We start from the raw sequence: 19,758 nt of genomic DNA on the forward strand, positions 1-19,758 counted from the left end.
TCGACGCCATTTAAAGGTCGTACGAAGACTCGTGTGAGGTATCTAGAAGGTATCGTAGACCTCCCCCCAACCCCACACAACTTACCGCATCTGCCGTCGCAGATGTCACTGGCCCCGGGAAATTCCCCAGGAGGGGGCTGTAACCCCTCCTACACAGGAAGGGGCCTTGACCGCCTTTCCTTTACTTCCGGCGACCCATCCTTAGAAGGGACCGCCTCCCCATTGAGGGGCCAATGGCCACCTCACCCGAGCGCTCCCATCCGTGTTGGGTGACGCCCACTCATAGGGATCTTCTAATTAGTGCTCACCGATCATGACCTTACCGCCTACCAACAATAAATACGACAATGCTAATAAAACCTAAGAAAACATTGGTCACTACGACCGAAAGAGCATGTTTAAAAAATTAACACTATATCTGAATCACAGTAATCGCAAAGTCCACACAACATACACCATTCTTTATTATAATCAACATGATATTATCACAACCTGTAAACGAAAACAGAATATTAATCAACTTTATTACAAACAACTGGCTGTCCTCAGGGGCTGGTGGGTGGGTCAAAATTGGCTCTTCGTTCTGTCCCGAGCTCACGTGTAGCGAGGAGGTGCAGCTTCAGAGCACAAGAACAAGAGGACGTCTTCTGGTCTTGCGTCCCTTTTATCCGTCTTCAGGGCGGGCGAAAACCCGCCCCTGCCTGCCCCGAGGGCGTGGCTGGCTGCGTCAGTGTCTAGGCCAGCCCACTCTAGGGCGGGAAAAAGCGCGCCCCGGCTACGCCGCTTCGGGCATACCAGCCGAGACGCGTCTCCCGCCCAAAAATGGCTTCCCGGGGGGATCGAGGCACTCCGCCATACGTTCGGGGGGACCGAGTGGTCGCCCCTTTCCATATGGCTGAGATACCCGCCACCCCCTCTCAACACAATCCCAAAAAGGAGGGAAACCGGAAACAGTTCTTGAAGTTTTTGGAAGTGGGAGGGAGTGACCCTCCCGGCCGTATTTATTAAAACAAAATTTAAAAACATTAAACGTTTCATGTTATGTACAATTTCATTACCATATTGCGATGTTTGGCTAACCTTAACATATTCTCTAATACAGAGGTTCTCCTAGCCGAACTAGCATCCTATAAAACATTCTCTAGAAATATTGAAATTGTACATCCTAACGTTTAAGGGCCAACGGCAAGGTCATAACCGGTGTCAAGATCCCTAACCAGACTTACCCCTCCCACTTGGGAGGGGCGACAGCACGGAGGCTTACCTCAAGTGCAACTACTACCAATTTCCCTTGACTTGACGGGGGCACTTAAGAACTCGACGCCATTTAAAGGTCGTACGAAGACTCGTGTGAGGTATCTAGAAGGTATCGTAGACCTCCCCCCAACCCCACACAACTTACCGCATCTGCCGTCGCAGATGTCACTGGCCCCGGGAAATTCCCCAGGAGGGGGCTGTAACCCCTCCTACACAGGAAGGGGCCTTGACCGCCTTTCCTTTACTTCCGGCGACCCATCCTTAGAAGGGACCGCCTCCCCATTGAGGGGCCAATGGCCACCTCACCCGAGCGCTCCCATCCGTGTTGGGTGACGCCCACTCATAGGGATCTTCTAATTAGTGCTCACCGATCATGACCTTACCGCCACAGGTCCGGATAGTTGACCGGCTATCCGGACCCCCCACAAAACTCCTACCTAAAGGTCATGCTTTAACGTCTTCAACCATGCTAAGAAGTCTCCTATGAGTAACTCATTTCCCACCCGCGACAAATGCACACCATCCCCCAAATACATACTGTCATCGTTAATACAACCATGCGAGATAGAATGCAATGTCTTGGATCGGAACAGCCTACTCACTTTGTTATTAAGTTTTCTAACAGAATGGTTCAAAGCAGGAATCGAGATAGCCCCCCGCCACACTTTTCGTGGGATTATATGAGACCACGCAATTATGCACCCCGGAACTTTCCTCGCCAACCAACTTACAGTGGAAAGCATTGCCTCTAGGAGAAGTCGTCTACCGGTGGTGACCAAATCATTGCCCCCTAAATGTACTATGACTATAGACGGCGGTGACCTCGTCCGCCCTAACAAACCCTCAAAGAATACCTGAAACTGGTCAATACAGAGGCCGCCTCTTCCGTAGAAGGACACCCTGTACCCGTATTCCCCAGCTACGTGAATCATGTCACCTGCTTCGAATACGTCTGCGGCACGCCTCACGTATGAGTGGCCCACGACCCACACCTCCTTTCTCACAGCCGGTGATGTCTGACCGCTGGCCTGGTGTTGGGTCGACTGCATAGTCCGCCCTGCCTCGTAGGCTTGCGCAACTGTAAACCAAACAAAAGACAAAAGCGTGAGTAAACTATTACAGCTTCACAACATGTGCAACCGCACATATCTCTTATAACAATTGGAGGACCAACGCCCCACTCGTTTTATTTGTTCAACATTAAGACCCCTGGCTGTAGCTTCAGTGGCAGCCCCTATACGAAAAGAATGGGTCCCGAATTCGCCCGGGTCTAAGCCCGCTGCGGTAATTGACATCGCGAGCACCCGCTGAAACTGAAACTTCGTCAGTGGGGTGGCGTCCGCGTGTCTCAACAATGTCCCCCCCCATGATGCCACCCTTCGTGCTAGGTAATCCTCTAAACACTGTACCGGACACATGGAGGACCCAGGAATTCTGCGAATGATCGTGCAGTCTCCCATCCCATCTTGATCGGTCTTGGACCTGACAAAGGAGACAATCATCGCTTCACCCCTGATCTGAACGTGTTACCGGCACAAACCCCCCACCACATCCTGTATGTTCCTTGCAACCAGCTCACTTATCCTCATCGCCCGTGAAATGCCAGCGTAAAAGCAGCTCGGAACAAACACGTCTCGAACTGAGACGAGCATGTGGTAGGGAGTGCGGCCAGCAACTGGGACAATCTATCCAGACCTATCGGGCGCCTTTCATCTACTTTGCGACCCTCAAGGCGTTGCCACCCACGCAGCGCCTTCTGTACCACAAAAGACGCTGTCGGGTCCTGGATATTATGGGCCCTGGCAACGAAGGAAATGGCAGCACGATGCCTCTGGGCCGTCGCCACCGACTTCCCAGCCCTACGCAAGGACATCAGAAAATGTACTACCCATTCCTCCTGACCCCAAAGCCCCTCTCTCTCTGACCCCAAAAAGGCTAAATAGGCCCGGAACGCCCCTTCATATGCCTTCCTCGTCCTTGGTGCTAGACTCTCTCCCACGAGGTGACGAAGTTCGGGGCACCGAGAGACCAGAGAGCTTCGGGGAAGGGTGCCGGCTCTGGGTCCGCTGAGGGAAGGAAACCCCAGAAAGCCTGCATTTGAAAACGAGACAGTGCATCAGCCGCCTGATTCATCACCCCGGGACATGTTTTGCTCTGAATATCACGTTCAGTTGCATACACAGTAAGACAATTTCTTTGAGCAGCCTTAAAATCAGTTTACAACGTGCTGCCTGACTATTGATGCATTCTACAACGGTCATATTGTCAGACCAAAACACGACAGAATGATCTTTGAACCCTTCGGGCCAGGTTCTGAGGGCCACCAGGATGGGAAACAGTTCAAGGAAAGCAATATTACTCGTCAGCCCCCCTTCATGCCACCATGGGGGCCACCTTTGTGCCGACCATTTTGTGCCGAAGATGGCGCCAAAGCCCATGCTTCCTGCTGAATCTGTCCATAGACCCAGCTCTTCAGAGGACACGGCTGGTTTGTTCCAGACGACTCGACCATTGAAGTCCGCCAAAAATGCTAACCAAATACGCATGTCTTGGCGGACCTCAGCCGATAGTCTCGTGCGATGATGACCCTCCTTTAGGCCAACCATCGCTTGGGCAATTGAACGGGAAAAAGGGCGGGCCATTGGGATCACCCTCAGGGCAAAATTCAACTTCCCCACCAATTGTTGCAATTGATTCAGCGTAACTTTAGATGCATTTATACATTCTTGCAGGGCTGCCCTGAATTTCGACACTTTGGCAGCTGGTAAACGAAAACAACCCTCACTAGAGTCCAACTCGATCCCCAGAAACTCGAGACAAGTCGTAGGACCCACAGTTTTTCCTGGTGCCAATGGCACGCCAAATTGACCCATTAACACACAAAATTCAGACAAGGCCTGGCCGCATTCGTGATTTCCGGCGGGCCCAAGGAACAGGAAGTCATCAAGGTAATGCATTACATTTCGGAAACCCGTTTTCTTCGTGAATACCCATTGCAGAAAAGTACTGAATTTCTCGAAATATGCACAGGATATAGAGCATCCCATTGGCATACACCTATCCATGTAATACGATCCCTGAAACATGAATCCCAGAAGACGCTGGTCGTCTGGGTGTACCGGGAGCAACCGGAACGCTGACTCGATATCTGATTTCGCCATCAACGTCCCGGGCCCCAGGCGATTCAAAATGGCCACTGCTTCATCAAATGATGCGTACCGCACCGAACATACCTCTGGATCAATTGCATCGTTCACCGAAAGACCATGTGGAGCTGACAGATTATGAATTAATCGAAACTCACCTGGGTCCTTCTTGGGGACCACCCCTAACGGAGAACAGACAAAATACGGTACCGGGGGTACACTATACGGGCCGGCGACCCGTCCCCGGCTAACCTCTTTCTGAATCTTATCTTGTACTACAGATGTATGCTGCAAGACGGAAAGTTGATTTTTGCACGTCCCGACACCCTGAAAGTCCCCTACCGGGATGCGGAAACCATATGAAAAACCGTTCCGCAGCACCCCAGCAGAAGTACGATCTGGGTATTCACTGAGCCAGGGAATCATCGCCAAGGTATCAATCGGGGTTGGTAAAGGCGCCCCTCGGACTATATTAGACCTGTTTGGCGCCTCCTCTACCCCCATTCTCACCCGTTCTGGCTCTGCACGAGGACTCAGGATGGGACGACCCGCAAGTACTACATTCGTGTTTGAATTTACATGATCCCGGAGGCCTGGTACATTTACCCTTGTTGAAATTGAAGCAGAAACCCCTTTTCCCTGTATTGCCGGTAGGTCTCGAGTAATCGTCGGTGCTCGTACCTGACCGAAAGGGCGTCCCCGCATTTTGGCGGGAGTATTCAACAACATTGCTACCTACCAACGGCATTTTTAACATTCCTGACTCTTTCATTTTATCCCATGTCAAAGAATCATAACAGTCCCAAGTTAAACTTTTGTTATGCTCCTTTTCTTTCCTGAAAAGGTTGTCATAACAGAACCAATGGTTACCTTGATACGCTGTCGAGTAACCCATAATTCGAGACTGGTAAATTGGAAACTCAGGAAGCAACTCGGGCCTACGTTCCCCCAAAATAGATGTAAAAATACCCCACGCATTGCCCCAGTTGCCAATATTCTCATTTACCTTAAAGGCGGCCATTTTTGCGCGCCAAACACTCGGATGCATTAGGTCCTTCTGACTCTTAACATGCTCCACTTCATAATGATCGACAAGCAAGGAGAAAATATTCACATACTCCCCCGCCCAAATCTTTTCCTTTACTGCCAAAGGAACATGTTGTCCCAATTTCTCTCTACGAGAGGGTGCTGACTCATCTCTTGCGATCGGCAATGGCCGCTTACCTGAACCGGACGCTGTTTCCGCCACTTGTGGCTTGTCTATCACCGCAGCCGGCGCGGGCACCTTGGCTGCATCTCTTTTTTCCCGCAACTGTTTCATCAGCGCCTGTGCCTCGGCAGCCGTGGCGCCCTCACTACTATCGCCCAACCACGCTGCTAGCTGTGCTGCCAGCTCGGGGGGCATATCCTCCTTGGATGTCGGGGTGACGACAACGGGGATCGGATTCCCCTCCATCGGTACCGGGGTCGGCGCCTCGAGCGGGGCAGAGGGAACCGGGACGTCTCCCCCGGCTGGAACCCTTTTTGGCCTCTTTGGTCTCCCTCCAGCCGGTGGATGCCTCGATCCCTCCTCCCCGTCTCGCTCCGCCAGCCGCTTCTTTATGTCGGACATCTCCTTAAAGAGGACCCGAACCATCTGATCAGTCGTCATTCTCTTTGCGCCTTTCTTGGGCATCTCTCCGACGAAGTATCTAGAAGACAAAGAAAAAAGATCAAAACGCTCAAAATTGGCTCTTCGTTCTGTCCCGAGCTCACGTGTAGCGAGGAGGTGCAGCTTCAGAGCACAAGAACAAGAGGACGTCTTCTGGTCTTGCGTCCCTTTTATCCGTCTTCAGGGCGGGCGAAAACCCGCCCCTGCCTGCCCCGAGGGCGTGGCTGGCTGCGTCAGTGTCTAGGCCAGCCCACTCTAGGGCGGGAAAAAGCGCGCCCCGGCTACGCCGCTTCGGGCATACCAGCCGAGACGCGTCTCCCGCCCAAAAATGGCTTCCCGGGGGGATCGAGGCACTCCGCCATACGTTCGGGGGGACCGAGTGGTCGCCCCTTTCCATATACGGGCTTATTTACAAATCCCTTCCGTCACCGGTGCGTCACTTTTAATATGTGAAAAAGAGGCGTACAGGCAGCGCAAGGGGCTTGTAAATAAGACCTATCATTTTCATTTCAAATTCCAAACCACTGGTCTTTGCTGCTGTTTCTTTTTGAGAGATAGAGTGTGGGTGTGAGAGAAAGAATGAGAGAGAAAAAGAGAGAGCGAGAGAGAGAGAGAGAGAAAGAGAGAGAGAGAGTGCTTGCGAGAGTGAGTTAGGAGGCGGTGGAGGGATAAATTGAATTCTATGTCAGGGAGCGGAGGCGAGGATTTTGCTAGTCCTTTCTCCATTTTATTGGACAGCAAGTTAGTAGTAAAGAAAAAACATCACATCCAGGACTACCCAAACCAACATGGCAGCGGTAGCCCTGGTAACGTAACAACCAATCAGAGTCCAACAGTTCGTATATATGGAGTCCCAGCTGTTAGTCCTTCCTCTTTCTCCATTGCTGCCTCGGGAAGATAAGTCACACTCTTCATATCTTTGTCGTGGCAGTTATTTGTGTGATTGTTGACAGCTTTATTTAATAGCGATTGTTTGGATTTGACTTTGCCTTATTGTAGGCTGTGTTTCTATTACGCGGTAGGCTTTAAGCCCGAGCGTTCATTCTTCGCGCGTGCGCGATCTTGGTGTCGGCTTCTGACGCCGATCAGCTGTTCTCCTCAGCGCTCTTCGCGCTTGAGTAGAAACGCGCTGAGGCACTGCGCTTCTGTCATTTTTCGGCCTCTTCCCTCACACTGACGCCGTTTAAGACGGCAAGAAGTATTTTCTGACTGAAATTTTGTGAGTTTAATTATAATTTCTGTCAGAATTTTGGTTTTTCAGGTTTTCTTTTGTGTTAGCCTGCTTGGTACCTGTGTGAAGGGATTTCCCCTTGTATTTAGTTGGGGTGTTTGTGTATGGGTACCAGTTTTTCTGCTAATATGCAGTCCGGTCCTTCAACTGTTGAGATGGTGGCTCCTACTGTTCAGCCACAACTGCCCCCTTTACACCCTCCTGCAGAGGTTGACAAGCTTCTATCTTCGGCGATAACCCAAGCTCTGGCACCTCTGCAGGACAGTGTAAACAGACTGTCAGCCCATGTTTTTAAGAATGACACTGGTGTTTTTGGGGAAAGTGGGGCAGGGCCCAGTGGTGTTCCGTGTGCTCTACCACGTACGGCCAGGAAGCGTGACGCGGGGCACCTGGAGGGCTTCAGTAAACTATCTGAAGTGTTCCGTAAGAGTGCGCGCACGCTTAGAAGCGCACCCTACCGGGGGGATGACTCACCCGGAGAGACTGGTGGTTTTGCCACCCAGGACCTTGACCCGGAGGAAGGGTTCCCCATTTAGGGAGATGATGAGGAGGACGAATACGTGGATGAGGATGAGGATGCTTCCTCAGAGGATTTTTCTGATGTGAGCAGATCTTGGCGCCCTAAGCCCAGTGCTCCTAGTCTTACGGAGGGTGATCTGGCACCTCCTAATATGTTTGACCCATCCACGATTGTAAGACCTAGGTCATCGGAGTGGTTTCCTGAGCAGTCTACTGCTGATTATGTCGCAGCTAAGCTTCGACAGCCTTTACCTCAGGATGTCCGACTCCGTCTGCGCTCTGAGTGCCCTCGCCCTTCCCTTCCCTTTAGAGTAGCTTGCACCCCTGAGATTGATCCCAAGTTGTGTACCTTCTTTGCCAAATATATTAAAGACCCCAAAAAAGGTATTGATAGGTCATGGAAAGCCTGTCAGGACAAGCTTCTAGATGTGGTGGGCCCTCTCACTAAAATTATTGAAACGGCCCAACGTTCTAAGGAGTCGGGCTTACCGATGTCTGTTGATGACGTTGCTGGTTGGTCGCAACGGGCAATGTGCCTTCTTGGCAATGCAAATTGCGCGCTTTCTGCAGAACGACGACGTTCCTTACTGCTTAAGATTGACCCGAAATTGGGGGAGTTGTCGTCTTCAGAGGCAGGCCCTATAGCACAGGGTGCTTTGTTTGGTGACCCCTTTGTTAAGGAGTTGGGGAAGTTTGTGGCAACCTTTTCGGCTCTGGACAAGGCTCAGGCTTCGATGAAAAAATTCTTCCCCAGAAAGGTTTTTGGCGGGGCCGGCAGAGGCAGGGGTCGCTCTTCCGGCCGTCAGGTCCAGCAAGGCCCCAATAGAGGCCAGTACAAACGAAATAATGGCTGGAACGATGGACGGCAGGGTACCTTTTACCCCTCCAGAGGAGGCAGAGGCCAAGGCAAAGGACGTGGTGGATTCCAGTCCAACTCCAGAGGATTTAATGGTAAGATTTCGAATCATCTCTCTGGTTCAAATGGGGGGAAGGTTAGCGTTGTTTCCCCAGGCCTGGGCGTCATTAACTTCAGATCCTTGGGTGCTGGAGACGGTTCAGGGGTTTCACATCGAATTCTATGGTTCCCCCGTTCAGCTTTCTCGTCCTCGTCCTCTAGTGTTTTCTGTCTCAGACCAAGAACTTGTCGATTTAGAGGTTCAGGCGATGTTACAAAAAGGCGCCATTATCCCCTCGGCGCTTCACCCAAACGGTTTCCTCAGCAACATCTTCCTGGTGGAAAAGAAAGGCAAAGGGTTCAGACCAGTAATCAACCTCCGCTCCTTCAACGAGTGGTTGGTTTACAGACACTTCAAGATGGAGGGCATCCATCTTCTGAGGGACCTTTTGTTACAGAACGATTGGTTGGTTCGCTTGGACCTGAAAGATGCTTATCTTTCGGTTCCAATCTTTCCTCCTCATCGTCGATTCCTCCAGTTTCTGTGGAGGAATCAGGTTTACGAGTTTCTTACACTTCCCTTTGGTCTCTCCTCAGCACCTTGGTGCTTTACCAAACTCCTGCGCCCGGTGGTAGAACATCTCCGGACCCTAGGGATTCGTCTGATTGTCTATCTGGACGACATTCTTTTGATGTGTCAGTCCAAGGACCTCCTTCTTCATCACCTTCAGGTTACTATAACCCTCCTTCAGTCTCTGGGATTCATCATCAATGCCCAGAAGTCGGACCTCTTTCCCCGACAGGAAATGACTTTCCATGGCTTTCTGATCATAACTACGGATGCGACTCTTCACCTTCCTTCCGAAAAGATCTCCAAGATCAAGAAGGAGATTCGCAAGGTTCTTCGGCGGGATCGAGTATCCCTCCGCCAACTGGCCAGGATTGTGGGCTTACTCTCGTCATCGATCCAGGCCATTTTTCCAGGCCCTCTTCATTACAGGGCTCTTCAGAGACTGAAGGCTTTTCACCTCCGCAAGGGTCTTACTTACTCGGAACTGATTTCCTTGAATCTGGAAGCCCGATCGGAACTTCTCTGGTGGTTAGATCACATGGATGCCTGGAACGGGAAGGCGATTTTCGGTTCCCGTCCGGACCTGGTGATCGAGTCAGACGCCAGTCGCCAGGGTTGGGGCGCCCGTTGCGGCTCCCTCTCGGTGGGCGGCAGATGGACGGAGGAGGAACTTCACCTCCATATCAACTGTCTGGAGCTTCTTGCGGGCTCGTTCGCGATCCGCTCCTTCACCTCGACCAAGGTTTCGTGTTGTGTGCTTCTTCGGATGGACAACACGACTGCGGTCAGGTACATCAATCGGTTGGGAGGCACGCACTCCAAGGTCCTAGCGGACCTTGTGAAAGACTTTTGGAACTATTGCCTTCTTCGCCAGATCTCTGTCACGGCGGAGTATCTCCCGGGCGATCTCAACACGGTTGCGGATTGGCAATCCAGGAATTTCCGGGATGCCAGCGACTGGAGACTGGATCCTTCAGTGTTTCAGAGGATTTCGGACCTTTGGGGTCTTCCAGTAATGGACTTATTTGCGTCCAGGTGGAACGCCCAGCTTCCCCGTTTCTACAGCTGGAAACCGGATCCGGGGGCGGAAGCAGTGGATGCCTTCCTACAGGACTGGTCCATGTTTCCAGCTTATGCGTTTCCCCCTTTCCTTTTCATTCAAAGGGTGGCGGCTCAAGTCCGCAGGCAGAGAGCTTCTCTGATTCTGATCACGCCAATCTGGAGAGCTCAATGCTGGTTCCCTTCTCTTTTGGAACTATCCTGGGACAAACCTCTTCGACTTCCGTCGTTCGACCTCATTCTGACGGATCCATTGGGTCACCCACATCCGCTGGTTCTCCAGGGCCATCTACATCTCATGGCATGGAGGATTTCAGGGGACGTTGGTCTTGTGACTCGCTTTCGAGAGACGCTGAGCTCCTCATTCGAGGAGCCTGGGCTCCTAACACCACTAAGCGGTATAGATCAGCATGGAACAGATGGGTTCGTTGGTGTGTGGGAAAACACCTGGATCCCATGGGCTCCTCTGTCACTGACGTGATTAACTTCCTCGCTGATCTTTTCAAAAAGAAATTGGCGTATAGCACCATTAATTCTTTCAGGTCGGCAATTTCTGCTGGGCATGCCCTCGTTGATGGCTCTCCGGTTGGGGAGCACCCTTGGGTTTGTAAACTCCTTAAAGGTATTCGCCTTTTGCGCCCCCCAGAACCTCGTTATTCAGGTTTGTGGGATGTTAATGTGGTCTTGAATTTTCTAAAGTCCTGGCAGGATAATCAATACCTTTCCCGCAAGGAGCTTTCGGCCAAATTAGCGATTCTCCTCTGCTTGATCTCATGTAAACGTGCTTCAGATGTTCGTGCACTGGACGTGTCAGCCAGGGTTTTTACCCCAGAAGGGGTTACATTTACTGTTTCAAGAAGAACTAAATGTAATACCAGGTCAGTAACTTACCCGGCTTTCCCAGATTCGCCAAAGCTCTGTGTTGTTCGTTGCCTTAAGACATATGAGGATGTTACTCTTGAGCTCCGCCCTCTGGGCGAAAGACAATTACTTATAGCGGTCAAGAAGCCGTTCAAGGCTGTTTCCTCTCCCACCATTGCCAGATGGGTCAGGTGGATAATGTCTGAAGCTGGAATTAGCGTCACTGACTTTGGGGCTCATTCCACTAGAGGTGCAATGGCTTCCAAGGCTATCCAGGTAGGTGGACGCCTGGAGGATATCATGAATGCAGCGGATTGGTCTTCAGATTCGACTTTCAAAAAGTTCTACTTCAAGCCAATCCATGAGGCTGCGTCGTTGGTGGTGAGTAGGCTTTGAACAAGCAAAATCCTCGCCTCCGCTCCCTGACATAGAATGAGAAATTTCCTAGTTACCACAAAGGAAAGTTTCAATTCTATTAAGGAGGCGGAGGCGAGGATTTTCCCACCCAGGCTTTATCGAGCCTGCTCTCCCGTAACTGGACTATGATGTGTTACTTCGTTTAAGGGAGTATACCTTTTTCTGAGTTTTTAATGTTTTCATTGATAAGCTGTGCAATGTTGATTAAGCTCTATCGGCATTTCGTTATGTTACTCCATTGCAATGTTCTTGAATTCTTCGACATTGTTCTGGACGAGATATTATTATTTTGTTCTCTTCCCTAGGCTCCGATCATAAGACGGACTAGTGGTTGGATGACTTCTTCCCTGCGGCAGCTCCCACGAAAGAGGAAGGACTAACAGCTGGGACTCCATATATACGAACTGTTGGACTCTGATTGGTTGTTACGTTACCAGGGCTACCGCTGCCATGTTGGTTTGGGTAGTCCTGGATGTGATGTTTTTTCTTTACTACTAACTTGCTGTCCAATAAAATGGAGAAAGGACTAGCAAAATCCTCGCCTCCGCCTCCTTAATAGAATTGAAACTTTCCTTTGTGGTAACTAGGAAATTTCTCACTATCTACCAAGCAGCAGGTGCAGTACCATCAGCTGTTACCAGAGGGCAGTCTGCCTGACAACAATCAGCTGTCTTTTGGTGAATTTTGCATACCCAGAAGCCACTGCAAAGAAACCAAACACTTTTGTTTCATTGTGTCTTGAAAGAGTCACTTAAGACTGAGAAATATTTCACGCACGTGTTTTGGTGAGACAGACGTACATTTTTTTCCACTAGTTGTGATTTATATTCACCGTCACCGTGATTTTCGTAAGTGTCCTTCAGAATATAATGAAAGGGTGTATCTTCATTACCTACCGAATACAATCTCGTATGTCGGAATTCATCGCACCTCGAGTGGTGATGATAACGACATCAGGAGTAATAGTGAAGATCTTAGTTTTATTACTAAGATCCACAATGAGTTTAAAGAAAGATCATGATAGAATTACTACTGTACGGATTAGTTCAGATGACATTCGTGCGCATTTAATTTGGTTGCACTCAGCATGAACATGTTTATACTGGTGAAAAGAACAAGAGCATTCCTGAGAAAAGAAGCGACATACCTTTTCTTGATTTTTGTTTTACATTTTTAACTAAAATGCAAAAAGCAGCACTCGACTGGGAGGAGGGGTGAGATGTTTTCACTTATAATTTGAGAAATACTAAGCATAATTTGCAGACGCCCACTTATCAGCATAGAGGTGTTTTTACCAATCGGCCAACCTGTCTTTAAGTTCTCCAAGTACATCCCGGTTGAGTTTGTAGAGCTGGGGCAGGTAGTAGAGGGTTTGGTTAAAAATGTTGTCCTCGATCAGCTGCTTCCCAGCTGCCGGTATGCGCGGGCGACAGCATTGCAAAAGTCCAGGCGAGCGAAGTTGAAGCGTAGGCATGGCTTCCCTGGTAACATTGGAGCAGTGACGTATGAAAGATAAGGTACAGCCCGGGTGGGTGAAGTACATTTGATGCACCAAACACTGATTACTGGAGCCACCTTGAACCCACACGATGTGGAACTTAGAATAAATCCGGTTCCCTTACCGATAATTATGCACATTTGAGGAAGGCAGCAGAGCAAGTTGACCCCTCATTAGGAACAACAGCTGCATACCCACAATGCCTTCTGCAAATCGTTGTCATTCACGATCGGGTATCACGTTTTCAGTGTCAAGCCTTAGAGAATGTGTTGAATTTGTGTTTCTTACAGTTAAATAAACCCCTTTCCAGCCCCCCTGTACAGAAAGTATGGACTTCATATCACTTGTTATTTTACGTACTAATAGAGATCTTCGAGGCATAGTATGTAGAAATGTTTTTGGAGGCTTTGATCATAGTAAATGGTTATTAGATAAATAATTTCTTCATTCATTAAGTAATTAATTCTGTGCGTTTAATATCAATAAAGTCGATAACAGTGTTCTGTGGCTTTATACTGAGTGCTGCTGACTCTACAGGGACATCTAGTAACGACCTGCGGTACTGCACCCTTTTACTGCCAACTCCACAGTTAAATGTTACTTTAAATGTTGAGTTGAAAAAACCTCTATCTCCTCCGCAGCTTATTTATTAGTGCAGAATTATATGAACAAGCAATGGCAAAGCCAAGAAGCCTCGCTTTGTCAAATACAGAGCCGGTCCTAGGCCTTCTGAGGCCTTCTGAGGCCCCGGGCGAAAGGGAATATGTGAGGCCCCTCTAAGTACCTTACTGCCTGTGCGAGTGCGCTTTTCCCTACCAACGGGGGCCGGCAGGGGGCCCCCTGATCGCGAGGCCCTGGGCAGCTGCCCATACCGCCCATGCCTAGGACCGGCCCTGGTCAAATATGTATATTCAATAGTATGTAGTCATAAACAAATGTATTCAAGTGCTTGAGGGCGTGCTCAATGAAAGACTGAGTGACAAAAGATATGTACAGTGCAGGTAATACAGTGAGGGTCAATAGAATCCTAATGTAGCACAGAAACCAGTGTCTGTTAATGTTGGGATTCAAAACTCTCGAGACAATCGCCCTGCCACAGTGGTTTTGACCTTTCGACCCGAAAGCGGCAAACATTTCAGTTTTTTCAGCAGCACATAGAAAAATTGCAGTCATTTATTTTATTTATTTAAGAGGTTTTATATAGCGCTGGCCAGACCCGAAGGTATCGGAGCGTTTTACAGCAGAAAAGGGGAGAAATCCGATAAAAGAGACAAAGGGAAGCATGTGTTCAAAAGCCCCAGTGTGCTGTGCGTCCGAGGTGCGTCATTAAGGTAGAGAGGTCCAGAGGTAGTCTCGATGCATGCACAGAGTCTTGGGCTAAATCTTCCTCCGAGAGGAGGTGAACGAAGAGGGGGTTAGGGAGCGGGAATGAGGTAGGGAGTGGTGGAACATTGCCTGGGGTCTGTAAAGCGCAGGAAGAGGTAAAGTGGTGGACATTGCCTGGTGGATGCAGAGTGCAGGCTTATGTGTTTCGGTACTCAGTTCGGGAAGGCACGGTTGAGGTAGAGGTATTTTAGGAGTCTTTTGAATTTTATAAAGGAAGGGAAAGTCCTGATATCGGCGGGGATGGAGTTCCAGATTTTGAATGCGTTTCCTGCAAAGGATTGTGGCGCGTTTTTTTGCTTGCATGTTTGCAAAGGGATGAGTAAGAGGGTGTTGGAGCTCCTGCGGTTTCTTGACTGGCCGGCTTTCTTGTGTTTGGTGGCCAGGTATTCCGGTTTCCCTGTGTGCATAGCTTTGTTCATGAGGCAGGTAGTTCTAAAGCTGGCACGCATTCCGACTGGGAACCATTTTAGTTCTCTGAGTGCGGGAGATAAGTGGTCATATTTTTTAACTCCAGAGACCATTCTGGCAGCAGCATTGAGAGTTGATTTGAGTGGCACTCAGTGGGAGAGAGCTGTACCGGAGTGGACTGCCTTCCCATAGTCAAGTCTAGATAACACCAGTGATTGGGTGGCTAGTTTGAGGTCCATAGGTGGGATAAAGAGTTTAATTTTGTTGAGAAGCTTCTGATTGAGGAAGGCACTCTTCGCGGGGATCTTAATGTGTTTAGTCTTGCTTTGTTTTTGGTCGAGGGTGATTCCTAGTGATTTTATCGAGTTAGCCAGGGTAATATTACTGTTCAGAGCATCGATTGCTTTCAGCCACTCTACGATTCGAGGGTTTTCTTCTTTGTCGGAGATGTGGAGGATTCCGGTTTTGTCTTGATTGAGTTTAAGGTGGTTTGTTGATATCCATTGTTGAACTTCTCCAAGAGTGTTGTTGAGTCTTAAAATGTCTTCAATGGAGGAGGTTTCCAAGTAGATCTGGGTGTCGTCTGCATCTATGTGTAAGGGTATGTTGGCTTTTTTCAAAATGATGGTGAGGGGTTCCATGTATATGTTGAACAGTTGAGGGGAGAGTACTGAGCCTTGGGGGACACCTCTGTTGACGGGGAGTAGGTCAGAGGTAAGTGATTTGATTTTTATCCTTTGGGAGCGGTTGTGAAAGAAGGAGGAGAACCATTGAAGGATCACCTCGTCTGCACCTAGTGGATCTTTGAGAGCCTTGATGAGAAGATTGTGACCAACTTTGTCAAAGGATGCCGATAGGTCTAGGAGGATGAGTAGGCAGCAATGATCAGTATCAAGGGACTTGAGGATGTCATTCATGATGTTAAGGATCGCAGTTTCAGTGCTACAGCCTTTTCTGAAGTCCGATTGGTGGTGGTCTAGCAGGTTGATGTTGTCAATGTGCTGATTCAGTTGAAGGAGAACGCATTTTCTGAGAATTTTGGCTAGGAAGGGGAGATTGGAAACTGGTCTGAAGTTGTTCAGGTCGTTGGTGTCTAGGCTTTGCTTTTTCAGTAGTGGTGTGACTTGGCCGACTTTGAAGCAGTCTGGTATGATGCCGCTTTTCAAGGAGCTGTTTATGATTTCACACCATAGTGGTGCAAGGGAGAGTTTCAACTTTTTGGTCAATTGGGTAGGTACAGTGTCGAGGGTGTCGGATGATTTTCTCATTGAAGAAGTTGGCAAAGTTGTCACACAGGTCTTTGGAGGCCTGGACTGGGGTTGCAGAGGTCTTGGAAGTTTGTTGCTTGATGATATTAAAGAGCTCTTTTGGACTGTTTTTCGGGTTGGAAAGAGCGGTGCAGAAAAAGTTGTTTTTTTTTCATGGTTGATTGTTTTTTGTACTTTCTTCTTGCTCTTTTGTGTTTCTTGCAGAGGCTAGAGGAGGGATTATTTCTCCATAGACGTTCTGTAGCTCTAAGTTGCCTCCTTTCGTCGTTAACGTCCTTGTTGAACCAGGATCTGGAGGGGATGTTCCTGGATTTTTTCAGTTTCAGGGGGGCTAGTTGGTCTAAGATGGAAGACATAGTTGTGTTATAGTGGGAGGTGAGTTCTGTTGTGGAGAGACTGTCTGGGGAGATGGGCAGGATGGTGCTTATTTTTTATTCTAAGTCAACTATGTTGATCTGTGTTAGATTTCTTCTCCATGTAGGGGGTTCTTGGATGGGCGATTGGCACATGATCGGTTGCGTGATGTGGAATAGGATTAAGTGGTGGTCGACTAGTCGACCGGTAGAATGTGGTCTATTGTGATTGCGTCATGTTGGGCGATGATGGCATCCTTGGTTGCCCCTTTGTTATGAGTTTCTTCTAAGCAGTGCTGGGTAAGGTTGTTGGAATGTAATAGCTTGTTCAAGCTTTGTATTGGTGAGCTGTTTTCAACATTCCAGTGCAGGTTGAGGTCACCCAGAATGAGGTTGTTGCTGTCTCGGAGAGAGCAGTGAGCAACCAGGTCTGACAGGAGTTTTGTGAACGTGGTGGTGTTGCCTGTGGGATGGTATAGGAGATGGCAGTGTAGTAGTTTGTTGTTGCTGGAGTTAATATTGGTGGTTAGGCATTCAAAGGAGTTATAGTTGAAGGTATCAATTTAGGTCACAGACAAGTTGTTGTGAATAAATGTGTAATAAATGTGTGGCTAGTACAGTGGCTCTAAATAATGTAAATGGATCACATTTTTGGTCATATGTAAAAAGAAGTGGTGGAGTGAGGCGTTAGCCCTCATGGCTTACCGCCTCACTCCGCCACTTCAGAAATGCAAGGCTGCACCATATTTACAAGAATATGGTGCATCCTTGCATTTTCCCCAGCGCTGGTGCTAAGTTTAGCAGCTTAGTGACAACCCAGGCACCCTTACACCATAGTGCAAAGGTGTCTGCGTGCATTGGAAGATTGTTTATGTGTAGGAAGGTGTCCCTTCCGACATGTAAACAATCTTTAAATGGTGTTTTGTCACTTCAATGTGTGTTGCTTAATGCAGCACACATGGAAGTTACAAAACGTCATTTTTGTTTTTTAAAGATTGTTTATGTGCAGGAAGGCACACTTTCCTACACATAAACAATCCAGGTCATTTTGCTTTTTCCATGTGTGCTGCCTTCAGCAAAAACGAGGAGAAATAAAGCTTTTCTCCTTGTTTCGCCATCTTAAGACCAGGTTGTCCCTGTTCTTAATTTTGGCACTGACTCCTATTTACGCCACCCTTGTAAATAGGGGACAGTGTCAAAACCAATGGGTGTTCGGTGGAACGCCAACCGCAACACCCACTGCCCACCCTTTTCACGCTAAGCATAGCATGAAAGGGGGGCCTTATTTACGAAGCAGCGTTAGGCTACGTTAAGTGGCTTAACGCTGCCTTGTAAATAATACCAAGCCCCCATTGTCACAGGAACGTTGGAAAAAGTTACGCTCCCCTTGTGAGAGGGGCTTGTAAATGTGCCCCTTAGTATTCTGACAACTTAACCCCTTAGCTGTTGAGCCATTTCCACCCTCTATGTGGAGGCCTTTTTTGATATTTGGAGCACTTTGCGATTCTGCCTTCATTACTGTTTTATTTTTTTTACAAAAGGTATACAGGACAAACGTGAGTGCTTTTCACCCACATATTGGGGATACTAAGGGTTGTGAATGCCCCATGAAAGTTATACGTCCATAATAAATACTTTGTGTTACATGTGAAATGAGATAAAGAAAACAGTGCAAGGAATATCCTGGTTGATCAAAATTGATCTAATATTGAATGATAGTTGGCACCAGGGACATGTTTCCTCGGATAATCCATACAAAGGAGTATATTTACAAGAACTTAACGCCGCCATAGCGCCAATATTTTGACGTTAGGGCACCTTTTTTTATCACCGTATTTACAAGTTGCTGCTAACTGCAGTTAGCAGCACTTTTCCAACGCTAGCGTTAGTTAGCGGCAATTCTTGTAAATATACCCCTAAGTTGATTGATTTGTGGCTCTGATATGTGCTAGAAAAGAGAAATGAGGGGAAACTTAGCCTAAGTGTCTTTAATCAAATCAAGGCTTTCTTCCACTAAAGTTAAGAAAATCTCAGTTTCATTACAAAGCCATAGGCTCACATAATGCTTGTTTAAAGCACAGATACAATAAAATTAGCAACATGAGGAATGGATTTGTTATAAAAGGTCCTAAAAGTGAAAACAGACCAATCAGCAGGTCTGAGAATGTCCATCAATACTGCTCCAGTCCAAAGGGCAGATGAGTCAATGACCGCTAAATTCATGATTATTTTCACCAAGCATGCCATACTTGGAGAAAAACTGATTTGTAAGGAGTTCTCAATTAGATGATGAATTGGATTGAGGAGGACATTTTCAATCATTTGCTTTTAGAATATACTCTTTTAAACAATTTCCTAAACAGAACTTAGGTTGAAGAGGAAAATAAGGATAAAAAGCTGATATTGGATTTGTTTCTGTTCTTCCCTGGACATTGAAACAATCACCAGAAAGAGTATATTTAGGCTGTCCGGAATTCGGTTAAAACCGACTGTGCTCGATAATACCCTACCGATTGGAAATCAGCTGACTCAGTTTAAACCGAATGTCACTGATTTTCAAAATTATTGCATCACTTGGTCACTTGATGGAGCCAAAGCGTTACAAGCAAACAGCAATTTTGTCCCGAGAAACAAGCAGCTCGGAAGGTGAGTCCCCAGTGAATGGCCCAAGGGCCAGATCAACACCAGGCACCCTGCCTGGCTCAAGTGGGGGAGAGAGGCTCTATTGTGGTCTGCGGACAGTCTTACTGCGGCCGCACCCACGTACTTCACAGGTCTTTAACAAAAGTCTTTGTTGTTCTTTAGGCCCTTCTTAGAGCCCCTGCAGCTACACTGTCTCCAGCTCTGCCCATGACTGTGCCCCGCTCCTAGGGAATCAGGTGTGATGGTATGAGGGGCGTGGGGGGGCCGTGAAGCAGTGACCTGTAGCTATAGTAGAGCTGCTCCTCTCACTCGTGATGCTGACTGACCTGGAAATGATTTACAATCTGCTCGCATAGCAAAGCTTTGCACCCCTCATGCCCCCTCCCTGCAGCTACCAGGCGGCCTTTGGTCATCATTAGCATGGCAGCTGGGCCTAGGCCTCCTTTCACCCACTGCGCAATATATAGGCACGTTGTAGTTCCAGGCACACTTGGTAAAAAAACAATACATTCCACAGTAAAAATAAATACACTAATGACCGCTTCTGGGTTCATTGGCAATGCACATTCCCATCGATATTCTGAAACACTTTTAT

At 48.3% G+C, this 19,758-nt stretch overlaps 1 pseudogene; it reads left to right on the forward strand.

The window, feature by feature from the left end:
• The first annotated feature begins 7,389 nt into the window (after positions 1-7,389).
• LOC147736434 (uncharacterized) lies at positions 7,390-19,391 on the forward strand (annotated as a pseudogene).
• The last annotated feature ends 367 nt before the right edge of the window (positions 19,392-19,758 follow it).

The sequence above is a fragment of the Lissotriton vulgaris genome, chromosome 1_2, assembly GCF_964263255.1.
Source record: "Lissotriton vulgaris chromosome 1_2, aLisVul1.2, whole genome shotgun sequence".
Classification (NCBI taxonomy): Eukaryota; Metazoa; Chordata; class Amphibia; order Caudata; family Salamandridae; genus Lissotriton; species Lissotriton vulgaris.